Source organism: Triticum aestivum, chromosome 7A, assembly GCF_018294505.1.
Source record: "Triticum aestivum cultivar Chinese Spring chromosome 7A, IWGSC CS RefSeq v2.1, whole genome shotgun sequence".
Taxonomy (NCBI): Eukaryota; Viridiplantae; Streptophyta; class Magnoliopsida; order Poales; family Poaceae; genus Triticum; species Triticum aestivum.
In genome coordinates, this window is record NC_057812.1 from 614,122,641 (window position 1) to 614,136,058 (window position 13,418).

A 13,418-nucleotide genomic window follows, 5' to 3' on the forward strand; every position below is an offset into this window, starting at 1 on the left:
GCATGCCTAGGAGCTGGTATGCAAGTGCATGGTGACAAATTTAACATGGCTTTTGTCTTTGTTCCCGCTGGTCTAGATACATATGTTTTCTTGTCCATAGATAACTAGATATTGATCATGTGTACAAGGATGCAATAAGCTCTACAATGCTACGGTATTTAACAGTAATATATCGGCTAAATAGGCTATGCTGATTGGCACTAAAGTTGAGCTAGCACCGCTTGATTATGTTACATATAATCGCCAAGATCTCGTTAGCAGCATCATCTCTTTCATGTGCTTTACTGCATCACATAAGTCGTGTCTCGACAGCAAAATTGTAGGAGTAACCGGTCCTGGTTGCACAACCTTTTAAATAAGAATAGGGCCAGGCAGATTAAGGAGTTCGCTGATGTGAAGAGTTGGATTATGTGATACTACCATTCAATTGCGCCATTCTTTTGTTTTTTAGGAGGAAACGACAGGAGAGGCTTCTACTGCATTTAATTAACAAAAGATATTAATGTTACATATTTACAAGAGGGGTGCCACTTGTTTGTTGTTTTGCCTCAGTTGATCTTAACGTGTTCCTACCTTCTGTCATGCGATGACAAAGGCGTTCCAGGAGGCATTGCGCATGATGGAATGTTGGTGAGTCACAGGTGCACCAGGTCATCATGGTACGTTGAGGTTCACGCATCATTAACAAGTTGAAGATGAAGTTGTGTGAGTCATAAATTGGAGTGGCTCGTGATTCTATATGTTAGCCCTTCCTTGTAGGTGCTTCTCAAGCTGGAGGACAACATATTAGTCAAGACATTAGGGATCCTCATTGATGTTTTATCTCTCGTCTGCACTTATTTTGTTTGCTCCAATTCTATATATTCTCACGAGTAGATGAGGTGTAAGCATGTGCAATGTAGTTCCTTTTTCTACATATGGTGATTGATTTCTTCTTTGGTAACCCAACTAACGGATGGTAATCAATCTTCAAATACCAAAACCAAATGTACAAGGCAACAATCAATTCATGTATCACAATCAGAATCTTCTTTAGTACCCAGCTTAACTCACGGATGGTAATCAATCTCCAAACAAAGGAAACAATCACCGTCGTTTACCTCTCGCCAATGTTACATAAAAATAACGCTGAGAATTTAGATGTATTGTTTGTCATGGAGTTGTGGCTGGCCGATTTACATGAAATTAATTCCCTCAGTTGTTGTGGCAAATATAATACACATAATCCATATTGTTATGCACTAGCGCGTGTGCGTGTGAAATAGATGGATTATGGTCCCGTACCCAATAAGATGGATATGTGTGTGTGTTAGAGAGAGAGGGAGAGGGGGAGAGAGAGTGAGGAAGAGGGAGGAAGAGTGTGTATGAGACTTTGATGGTAAAAAAGGTCGCCAATGTCACTTGATATGTATGATAATATTAAATGTAATATTAACATAATTGATATTGAACTCTTAAAGTTAATGTGGCCCCGTTGCAACGCATGGGTGTTCTTCTAGTCATCTATAACATAACACTATACACTATGCTCCCTAGTCTTAAAGAACACACATTCAATTGAGGTCTCCAATTAGAATTGGGTCACCCTATTTTAACCGGATCAACAATTTCTCAAAGCTCTCTCATTCAATTATTTTACACTATACACCATGGTTTCTATTTTTTAAGGACAACTAAATGAGGTATTGAATTTAGATTTGGGTCACCCTATTTTGACCGGGTCAATAATTTCTCAAGATCTCGCATTCAATTATTTTAATTCACTATGTTCCCAAATTTTGAAACTCTTTCATTCAACTCAGGTATTCAATTTTGGATTTGGTTTATGATCGGGCTAACAATTTTTCAAATCAATTAGCAACAATCGGTCTATAGAAACATATCAATCCCGCACACCCTCCCACCATCTAGAAGAATGAAGCGCCACCATGTGATATTAAGGGCACCAATATAATACATGCAGCCACCGACGCAGAAATTTCGCTACATAGATATAGTTTGGTTAGCGCATAACACATAATCACACCATGAAAGGTGGCACCAAATCAGCGCATTTTAAAATAAAATAAAACACACTCTATCATCTTCCATGCCCGTCAAGCTAAATATTCCATCAATTCCAAAATATAAGGGTATTGATTTTTTGGAAAGTTAAATTTCTTTAACTTTGACAAGTTTAGAGCAAAATAATCGACATCCATAATATTAAACAAAGAAAATATAAAAAATTATTCCGTGATGAGTCTACTCGTACCGATTTGATATTATGGATTTTGATATATTTCTCTACAAATTTGAACAAACTAAAAGGTCTGAGTTTTCAAAAAAGTAATACCTTATATTTTGAAACAGAGTGATTTTTTTCAAGAAACCCAACAACACCAATAGCACAGCAAAGCGCGTCCAACCCTTCTAATAGGCATCAAATCTGGGCATAGTTTAGGGGACTGGATTGGATAGCAAAAATTGTCTGGACCACATGGTCTGGACCTTTTAAGGGAGCTTTGAGGTGCCGCTTTGGAGATGTCCTAACATTTACAAAAAAGCTACATTGTTTGTACAATACAATGTAATCTAACTAGTGTTGCTATTAACAACATCAGCTTGATTGACCACGGGACACATGTGGTAAGCAATCCAAAGAATTCAAAAAAAACTTGATTGAGGACTGGTATACCAGGTATTGTGGGATGCAAGTGCAACCTTCCACAGCTGCATGTATGAGCACCATCGTAGAATAAACTGGAGAATGGGATTTTTCACTCAGCATGATCACCAATCCAACTTCAGAACATTTTCCTGAGAACATGAGTAGTACCTGCAGGATTTGCAACCAAGAAGAAAAAAATAACAGAAAACTTGGCAGGAGGAGGTGCTACCTCTTTTAGCACTGCGTTGGTTTTCCCCGAAGAGGAAGGGATGATGCAGCAAAGTAGCGTAAGTATTTCCCTCATTTTTTGAGAACCAAGGTATCAATCCAGTAGGAGGCTACATGCAAGTCCGTTGTACCTGCACAAAACAAATAAATCCTCGCAACCAACGCAAATAGGGGTTGTCAATCCCTATAGGGCCACTTACGATAGTGAGAACTAATAGATATGATAAGATAATATTTTTTGGTATTTTTATGTTAAAGATGCAAAGTAAAATAAAGGCAAAATAAATTGCAAAGTAAATAACTAAGTAGTAGGAGATTGATATGATAAAGATAGACCCGGGGGCCATAGGTTTCACTAGTGGCTTCTTTCGAGATCATAAGTATTCTACGGTGGGTGAACAAATTACTGTTGAGCAATTGACAGGATTGAGCATAGTTATGAGAATATCTAGGTATCACGTCCAAGACAAGTAGACCGACTCCTGCCTGCATCTACTACTATTACTCCACTCATCGACCGCTATCCAGCATGCATCTAGAGTATTAAGTTAAAACGGAGTAACGCCTTAAGAAAGATGACATGATGTAGAGGGATAGACTCATGCAATATGAAGAAAACCCCATCTTGTTATCCTCGATGGCAACAATACAATACGTGCCTTGCTGCCCTTACTGTCACCGGGAAAGGACACCACAAGACTGAACCCAAAGCTAAGCACTTCTCCCATTGCAAGAAAGATCAATCTAGTAGGCCAAACCAAACTGATAATTCGAAGAGACTTGCAAAGATAACCAATCATACATAAAAGAATTCAGAGAAGATTCAAATATTATTCATAGATAGACTTGATCATAAACCCACAATTCATCGGTCTCAACAAACACACCGCAAAAAGAAGATTACATCGAATAGATCTCCACAAGAGAGAGGGAGAGCATTGTATATATTGAGATCCAAAAAGAGAGAACAAGCCATCTAGCTACTAACTATGGACCCGTAGGTCTGAAGTAAACTACTCACACTTCATCGGAGAGGCTATGGTGTTGATGTAGAAGCCCTCCGTGATCGATGCCCCCTCCGGCGGAGCTCTGGAATAGGCCCCGAGATGGAATCTCGTGGATACAGAAAGTTATGGCAGTGGAATTACGGTTTTGGCTCCGTATCTGATCATTTGGGGGTACGTGGGTATATATAGGAGGAAGAAGTACGTCGGTGGAGCAACAGGGGGCCCACGAGTGTGGAGGGTGCGCCTGGGGGGGCAGGCGCGCCCCCTACCTCGTGGCCTCCTGTTGATTTCCTTGACGTAGGGTCCAAGTCTCCTGAGTTGTATCCGGTGAGAAAATCACGTTCCCGAAGGTTTCATTCCGTTTGGACTCCGTTTGATATTCCTTTTCTTCGAAACCCTAAAATAGGCAAAAAACAACAATTTTGGGCTGGGCCTCCGGTTAATAGGTTAGTCCCAAAAATAATATAAAAGTGGATAATAAAGCCGATAATGTCCAAAACAGTAGATAATATAGCATGGAGCAATCAAAAATTATAGATACGTTGGAGACGTATCAATCATCCCCAAGCTTAATTCCTGCTCGTCCTCGAGTAGGTAAATGATAAAAACAGAAATTTTGATGCGGAGTGCTACTTGGCATAATTTTAATGTAATTCTTCTTAATTGTGGTATGAATATTCAGATCCGAAAGATTCAAGACAAAAGTTCATATTGACATAAAAATAATAATACTTCAAGCATACTAACAAAGCAATTATGTCTTCTCAAAATAACATGGCTAAAGAAAGTTATCCCTACAAAATCATATAGTCTGGCTATGCTCTATCTTCACCACACAAAATATTTAAATCATGCACAACCCCGATGACAAGCCAAGCAATTGTTACATACTTTTGACATTCTCAAAACTGTTTCAATCTTCACGCAATACATGAGCGTGAGCCATGGATATAGCACTATAGGTGGAATAGAGTGGTGGTTGTGGAGAAGACAAAAAGGGGAAGATAGTTTCACGTCAACTAGGCATATCAACGGGCTATGGAGATTCCCATCAATAGATATCAATTTGAGTGAGTAGGGATTGCCATGCAACGGATGCACTAGAGCTATAAGTATATGAAAGCTCAAAAAAAACTAAGTGGGTGTGCATCCAACTTGCTTGCTCATGAAGACCTAGGGTAATTTTGAGGAAGCCCATCATTGGAATATACAAGCCAAGTTCTATAATGAAAAATTCCCACTAGTATATGAAAGTGATAACATGAGAGACTCTCTACTATGAAGCTCATGGTGCTACTTTGAAGCACAAGTGTGGTAAAAGGATAGTAACATTGTCCCTTCTCTCTTTTTCTCTCATTTTTTCTTTTCTTTTTTTTATTTGGGCCTTTTCTCTTTTTTTATTGGCCTCTTTTCTTTTCTTTTTTATATTTTTTGTCCGGAGTCTCATCCCGACTTGTGGGGGAATCATAGTCTCCATCATCCTTTCCTCACTTGGGACAATGCTCTAATAATGATGATCATCACACTTTTATTTTTCTTACAACTCAATAATTATAACTCGATACTTAGAACAAGATATGACTCTATATGAATGCCTCCGACGGTGTACCGGGATATGCAATGATGCATGAGTGACAAGTATGAAAGAATTATGAACAGTGGCTTTGCCACAAATACTATGTCAACTACATGATCATGCTAAGCAATATGACAATGATGGAGTGTGTCATAAATGGAACAGTGGAAAGTTGCATGGCAATATATCTCGGAATGGCTATGAAATGCCATAATAGGTAGGTATGGTGGCTGTTTTGAGGAAGGTATATGGTGGGTGTATGATACCGGCGAAAGGTGTGCGGTATTAGAGAGGCTAGCAAAGGTGGAAGGGTGAGAGTGCGTATAATCCATGGACTCAACATTAGTCATAAAGAACTCATATACTTATTGCAGAAATCTACAAGTTATCGAAGCAAAATATTACGCGCATGCTCCTAGGGGGATAGATTGGTAGGAAAAGACCATCGCTCGTCCCCGACCTCCACTCATAAGGAAGACAATCAATAAATAAATCATGCTCCGACTTCATCACATAACGGTTCAACATACGTGCATGCTACGGGAATCACAAGCTTCAACACAAGTATTTCTCAAATTCACAACTACTCAACTAGCATGACTTTAATATCACCATCTCCATGTCTCAAAACAATTATCAAGTATCAAACTTATCATAGTATTCAACACACTCATAAGAGAATTTTTATTATTAATCTTGCATACCAAGCATATTAGGATTTTAAGCAAATTACCATGCTATTTAAGACTCTCAAAATAATCTAAGTGAAGAATGATAGAGCAATAGTTTCTATAAAACAAATCCACCACCGTGCTCTAAAAGATATAAGTGAAGCACTAGAGCAAAATTATATAACTCAAAAGATGTAAGCGAAGCATATAGAGTATTCTAACAAATTTCAAATCATGTATGGTTCTCTCAAAAGGTGTGTAAAGCAAGGATGATTGTGGTAAACTAATAAGCAAAGACTCAAATCATACAAGACGCTCCAAGCAAAACACATATCATGTGGTAAATAAAAATATAGCTCCAAGTAAAGTTACCGATAGAAGTAGACGAAAGAGGGGATGCCTTCCGGGGAATCCCCAATCTTTGGCTTTTAGGTGTCCTTATATTATCTTAGGGGTACCATGGGTATCCCCAAGCTTAGGCTCTTGCCACTCCTTGTTCCATAATCCATCAAATCTTTACCCAAAACTTGAAAACTTCACAACACAAAACTTAAAGTAGAAAATCTCGTGAGCTTCAAGATACTGTAATGAACTCATTCTTTATTTATATGGGTGTTATACCTACTGTATTCCAACTTCTCTATGGTTTATAAACTATTTTACTAGGCATAGATTCATCAAAATAAGCAAACAATACACGAAAAACAGAATCTGTCAAAAACAGAACAGTCTGTAGTAATCTGTAGCTAACGCAAGATATGAAACCCCAAAAATTCTAAAATAAATTGCTGTACGTGACGAATTTATCTATTAATCATCTGCAAAAAGAATTAACTAAATAGCACTTTCCAAATAAAAATTACAGCAGTTCTCGTGAGCGCTAAAGTTTCTGTTTTTTACAGCAAGTTCAACAAGACTTTCCCCAAGTCTTCCCAACGGTTCTACTTGGCACAAACACTAATTAAACACAAAAAACACAACCAAAACAGAGGATAAATAATTTATTTATTACTAAGCATGAGCAAAAAGCAAGGAATAAAAATAAAATTGGGTTGCCTCCCAACAAGCGCTATCGTTTAACGCCCCTAGCTAGGCATAACAAGCAAGAATAGATCTAGGTATTGCCATCTTTGGTAGGCAATTCTTCAATGAGGCATCTACCATATTTAGGAGTTTCTTTATTTTTATTAATTATCAAACTTTTAGGCACAAGATCAAAAAATTCATTTGTAACAAATGGTTCTTTAATGATAGCAAAAAGATTGGGATGAACACTTATAGATTTAAGATCCGCATTTTCCTTACTAGATGATTCACCCTTATTTTTAGGAACATACATAAGCTTGGGAACTTTAGTGGAGGAACTTGGAGTATTCTTTATGGAAGAAAAATCGGTTCCCAAATTGGTAATAATATTCTCAAGTTTATCGATCCTAACGGAATCGTGATTTATTTTCTCATTAACTATGGGTTCCTTTTCTTTAATATCTTTCAAAGTAACTCCTACTTTAGATCCATATTGAGAGATTCAGCTGTGGATCTTTTTATCCAAATTTTCAATTAACTCTACGGTAGCAACCTTATTTTCAATAATTTCAAGCCTTTGCATTAAATGCTCCAAAGTTAATATAGTTCCATTAACCAAAAGAGGGGAGAGCCAAATAAATCTAACATAGCATTATAAGAATCAAAAGTATGGCTACCCAAAAAATTCCCTCCGGTAATAGTATCAAGAACATAACGGTGCCAAGGAGTAATGCCTACATAAAAATTGCGAAGGAGAATGGTGGTAGATTGCTTCCTAGCAGATTTATTTTGTGCATTGCAAATTCTATACCAAGCATCTTTTAGATTTTCGCCCTCCCTTTGCTTAAAATTTAGAATTTCATTCTCGGGAGACAATGGAGAAGATAAGGGACTAGCCATAACGACAAGCAAGCAAACTAACACACAAGCAAACAAAAAGCAAGCGGACAAAAAAGGGCAAATAGAGAAAGAGAGAGAGGATAGAGAGAGAGGGCGAATAAAACTGCAAGGGTGAATTGGGGGGAGAGGAAAATGAGAGGAAAATGGAAAATAATGTAATGCGGGAGATAAGGGTATGTGATTTGTACTTCGTATGTTGACTTTTGCGTAGACCTCCCCGGCAACGGCGCCAGAAATCCTTCTTGCTACCTCTTTTAGCACTGCGTTGGTTTTCACCGAAGAGGAAGGGATGATGCAGCAAAGTAGCGTAAGTATTTCCCTCAGTTTTTGAGAACCAAGGTATCAATCCAGTAGGAGGCTACACGCAAGTCCCTTGTACCTGCACAAAACAAATAAATCCTCACAACCAACGCAAATAGGGGTTGTCAATCCCTATAGGGCCACTTACGAGAGTGAGATCTAATAGATATGATAAGATAATATTTTTTGGTATTTTTATGATAAAGATGCAAAGTAAAATAAAGGAAAAATAAATAGCAAAGTAAATAACTAAGTAGTAGGAGATTGGTATGATAAAGATATACCCGGGGGCCATAGGTTTCACTAGTGGCTTCTCTCGAGAGCATAAGTATTCTACGGTGGGTGAACAAATTACTGTTGAGCAATTGACAGAATTGAGCATACTTATGAGAATATCAAGGTATGATCATGTATATACGCATCACGTCCGAGACAAGTAGACCGACTCCTGCCTGCATCTACTACTATTACTCCACTCATCGACCGCTATCCAGCATGCATCTAGAGTATTAAGTTAAAACAGAGTAACGCCTTAAGCAAGATGACATGATGTAGAGGGATAGACTCATGCAATATGAAGAAAACCCCATCTTGGTATCCTCGATGGCAACAATACAATACGTGCCTTGCTACCCTTACTGTCACCGGGAAAGGACACCACAAGACTGAACCCAAAGCTAAGCACTTCTCCCATTGCAAGAAATATCAATCTAGTAGGCCAAACCAAACTGATAATTCGAAGAGACTTGCAAAGATAACCAATCATACATAAAAGAATTCAGAGAAGATTCAAATATTATTCATAGATAGACTTTATCATAAACCCACAATTCATCGGTCTCAACAAACACACTGCAAAAGGAAGATTACATCGAATAGATCTCCACAAGAGAGGGGGAGAACATTGTATTGAGATCCAAAAAGAGAGAAGAAGCCATCTAGCTAATAACTATGGACCCGTAGGTCTGAAGTAAACTACTCACACTTCATCGGAGAGGCTATGGTGTTGATGTAGAAGCCTCCGTGATCGATGCCCCCTCTGGCGGAGCTCTGGAACAGGCCCCGAGATGGGATCTCATGGATACAGAAAGTTACGGCGGTTGAATTAGGGTTTTGGCTCCGTATCTGATCGTTTGGGGGTACGTGGGTATATATAGGAGGAAGAAGTACGTCGCTGGATCAATAAGGGGCCCATGAGGGTGGAGAGCACGCTTGGGGGGGCAGGCGCGCCCCCCTACCTCGTGGCCTCCTGTTGATTGGCTTGACGTAGGGTCCAAGTCTCCTGAGTTGTATTCGGTGAGAAAATCACGTTCCCGAAGGTTTCATTCCATTTGGACTCCGTTTGATATTCCTTTTCCTCAAAACCCTAAAATAGGCAAAAAACAGCAATTCTGGGCTGGGCCTCTGGTTAATAGGTTAGTCCCAAAAATAATATAAAAGTGGATAATAAAGCCCGATAATGTCCAAAACAATAGATAATATAGCATGGAGCAATCAAAAATTATAGATACGTTGGAGACATATCAGGAGGCTCAAGTCAGAATGTCGTGAAATAGTCGAATAAACATGTGCAAGTATCTCAAGCAACTTGCTGAGCCATCACCCAAAACCACCATCACAGTTAAGGACGTGTTTGGTTGCCCGCATGAGGCCCAGCCTGGCCCGGGCGAGAAGAATTTGGACCGTTTGGTTTCCTGCATTCACTGTGCGGCCCGCATCGCACGAAGCTTAAAGCACGTCCAGGCCTGGCCCAGGGGCAACGCACAAATCGGCAGTAGCTCGTGAGCCTGGCCAGGGCGAGGCAGGGGAGGGCAGCGCATTTCTCCCCTCGTGCGAGCAAGGGAGATGGCGCGAGCTCGCCCGCGTCGCTGAAAAATCGGCGGGAGGATTTCGGCTCACCTCCCGCCGCTCCACCCCCTATTTAGCCCCTCCCTCACTGCCCCAACTCCCGCCACAATTCTTCCTCCGTTCGCGCCTTCCCACCGACGCGCATCGGCACCGACGAGCAGGTAAGCAACGCATCTTCATCGGCCGGATGTCCACGGTGTCGGAGCTCCTTCACCGGCCGGCGTTCATCTTCCACCACCATCCCCCCTCATCCTCAAGCTGCAGCCATGGCCTCTGTGAGTTCAATCCCCCTTTCTCTCTGCTCCTTCTAGCTAGATATGAGCTGCATCTAGGGTTTGATCTAGATGCATGATTGATTAGTGGTCTGATCTGTGAGCTGATATGGTTGGTTGCTATGCTACGGTTACAATTTGTGGTAGGGCTAGATGTTTGAGCATGTGGTAGGCTAGATAGTAGCAGAGTTTGAAGTTGAACCTTGTGCTTGTGTTGAATCATGCTCAGATCTGTGATTTGTAGCTATTGGTGGTCATGTACTTGCTATGATAGTGATGAACCATGTACATGTATGCTTAGTATGATAGTGATGAAGCATGTGCTTGCTATGATAGTGATGAACCATGTACATGTATGCTCCTGCTTTCATGGATTGTCCGGTATGCTGTGTGCTATGCTCAGTGTCAATGTGTGCTACGATTGTAGGACATGACCACGCAGACGCAAGATCTTAGTCAGGCCCTAATCATGTCCGACAGCCAGTTTGCTCCATCGTTTGTCGAGGACTCGCAGCCTATGTCCGAGATGGCACCTGATTCAGAGGTGTTCGAGTCTGATTCCCTCTATGTGCCAGTAGTGCTCGTTGAGCCAACTACTGCTGCTGTTGTTGCTGCCGCTGCACTCAAGCTAGCAGCAGCAAAGGCAAAGAAGGATAGTAGGTCAAACAACATGAAGTGGCAGCCGTTCATGTCCACGTTCATGCTGAACAAGATGTGTGAGCTCATCTCTAGTGGAGTTAGGACTGACAAGGGCTTCAAGGAGGTGCACTTGAACACCATTGCGAAGCAGGTGTTCGAGTTTTGTGGGCAAGAGGTATCTGCCACCCAGGTGTACAACCACCTGAGGAAGTGGAGAAGTCGATGGATCCAAGTGTCCAAGCTGAGAGACCTTAGCGGCGCCTCATGGGATGAGAACACTTGCTCCATAGTTCTGGAGGAAGAGCACTACGCCGGCCATGTCGCAGTTAGCTCATAGCCCTCTTCCTTTTCATAGTGTCCACCATTGCCTACTCCTAATCGCAACTAACAACACTTGTGTTTCATTCTTAGGACCACCCAAGGGATGCTGAGTTCCTTAACATACCCATCCAAAACTACAACCAGATGCAACACATCTTCTCCTTCGGGCTGGCAACTGGGAAGCATGCCATGGGCTCGGGGGAGCCTCTTGGTTCTCCCATGCCTGACTTCCCTCGGACCCCGGACGTCGAGATCCTTGATGGCCCTGACAAGCCCGCTGCGAAGCCCTTCGACAAGCCATTTGACCCCGTTGATAGGAAGATGAAAAGAGGAGGCCTGATGGAGGAGGAGATCAATGTCTTCTGCAGCATGACTGAGGCGGTGAAGGAGGTGGCAACGGCCATCAGGGAGTGCAAGCCCCTCGATGTCCACCCTGACCTGTATGGCGCTGTCATGACCTAGGGTGGCTTCAGCGACGAGGCTCTCATGGCAGCTCTCAGCCACCTGCTTGATAACAAGGCCCAGGGTGTTGGGTTCGTTGCCATGGACGACGCTCACAGGGTGCCAGAAATCCTTCTTGCTTCCTCTTGAGCACTTGCATTGGTTTTCCCTTGAAGAGGAAAGGGTGATGCAACAGAGTAGCGTAAGTATTTCCCTCAATTTTTGAGAACCAAGGTATCAATCCAGTAGGAGGCCACGCACGAGTCCCTCGTACCTACACAAACAAATAAATCCTCGCAACCAACGCGATAAGGGGTTGACAATCCCTACACGGTCACTTACGAGAGTGAGATCTGATAGATATGATAAGATAAGATTTTTGGTATTTTTATGATAAAGATGCAAAGTAAAATAAAAGGCAAAGGAAATAACTAAGTATTGGAAGATTAATATGATGGAAGATAGACCCCGGGGCCATAGGTTTCACTAGTGGCTTCTCTCGAGAGCATAAGTATTCACGGCGGGTAAACAAATTACTGTTGAGCAATTGATAGAATTGAGCATAGTTATGAGAATATCTAGGTATGATCATGTATATACGCATCACGTCCGAGACAAGTAGACCGACTCATGCCTGCATCTACTACTATTACTCCACACATCGACCGCTATCCAACATGCATCTAAAGTATTAAGTTCAAGAGAACAGAGTAATGCTTTAAGCAAGATGACATGATGTAGAGGGATGAACTCATGCAATATGAAATAAACCCCATCTTGTTATCCTCGATGGCAACAATACAATACGTGCCTTGCTGCCCCTACTGTCACTGGGAAAGGACATCGCAAGATTGAACCCAAAGCTAAGCACTTCTCCCATTGCAAGAAAGATCAGTCTAGTAGGCCAAACCAAACTGGTAATTCGAAGAGACTTGCAAAGATAACCAATCATACATAAAAGAATTCAGAGAAGATTCAAATATTGTTCATAGATAAACTTGATCATAAACCCACAATTCATCGGTCTCAACAAACACACCACAAAAGAAGATAACATCAAATAGATCTCCACAAGAGAGGGGGAGAACTTTGTATTGAGATCCAAAAAGAGAGAAGAAGCCATCTAGCTAATAACTATGGACCTATAGGTCTGAGGTAAACTACTCACACTTCATCGGAAGGGTTATGGTGTTGATGTAGAAGCCCTCCGTGATCGATGCCCCCTCCGGCGGAGCTCCGGAACAGGCCCCAAGATGGGATCTTGTGGATACAGAAAGTTACGGCGGTGGAATTAGGGTTTTGGCTCCATATCTAGTAGTTTGGGGGTACGTAGGTATATATAGGAGGAAGGAGTACGTCAGTGGAGCAACAGGGGGGCCACGAGGGTGGAGGGCGCGCCCCCCTACCTCGTGGCCTCCTGGTTGATGTCTTGACGTAGGGTCCAAGTCCTCTGGATCATGTTCATTCCGCAAATCACGTTCCCGAAGGTTTCATTCTGTTTGGACTCCGTTTGATATTCTTTTTCTGCGAAACCCTAAA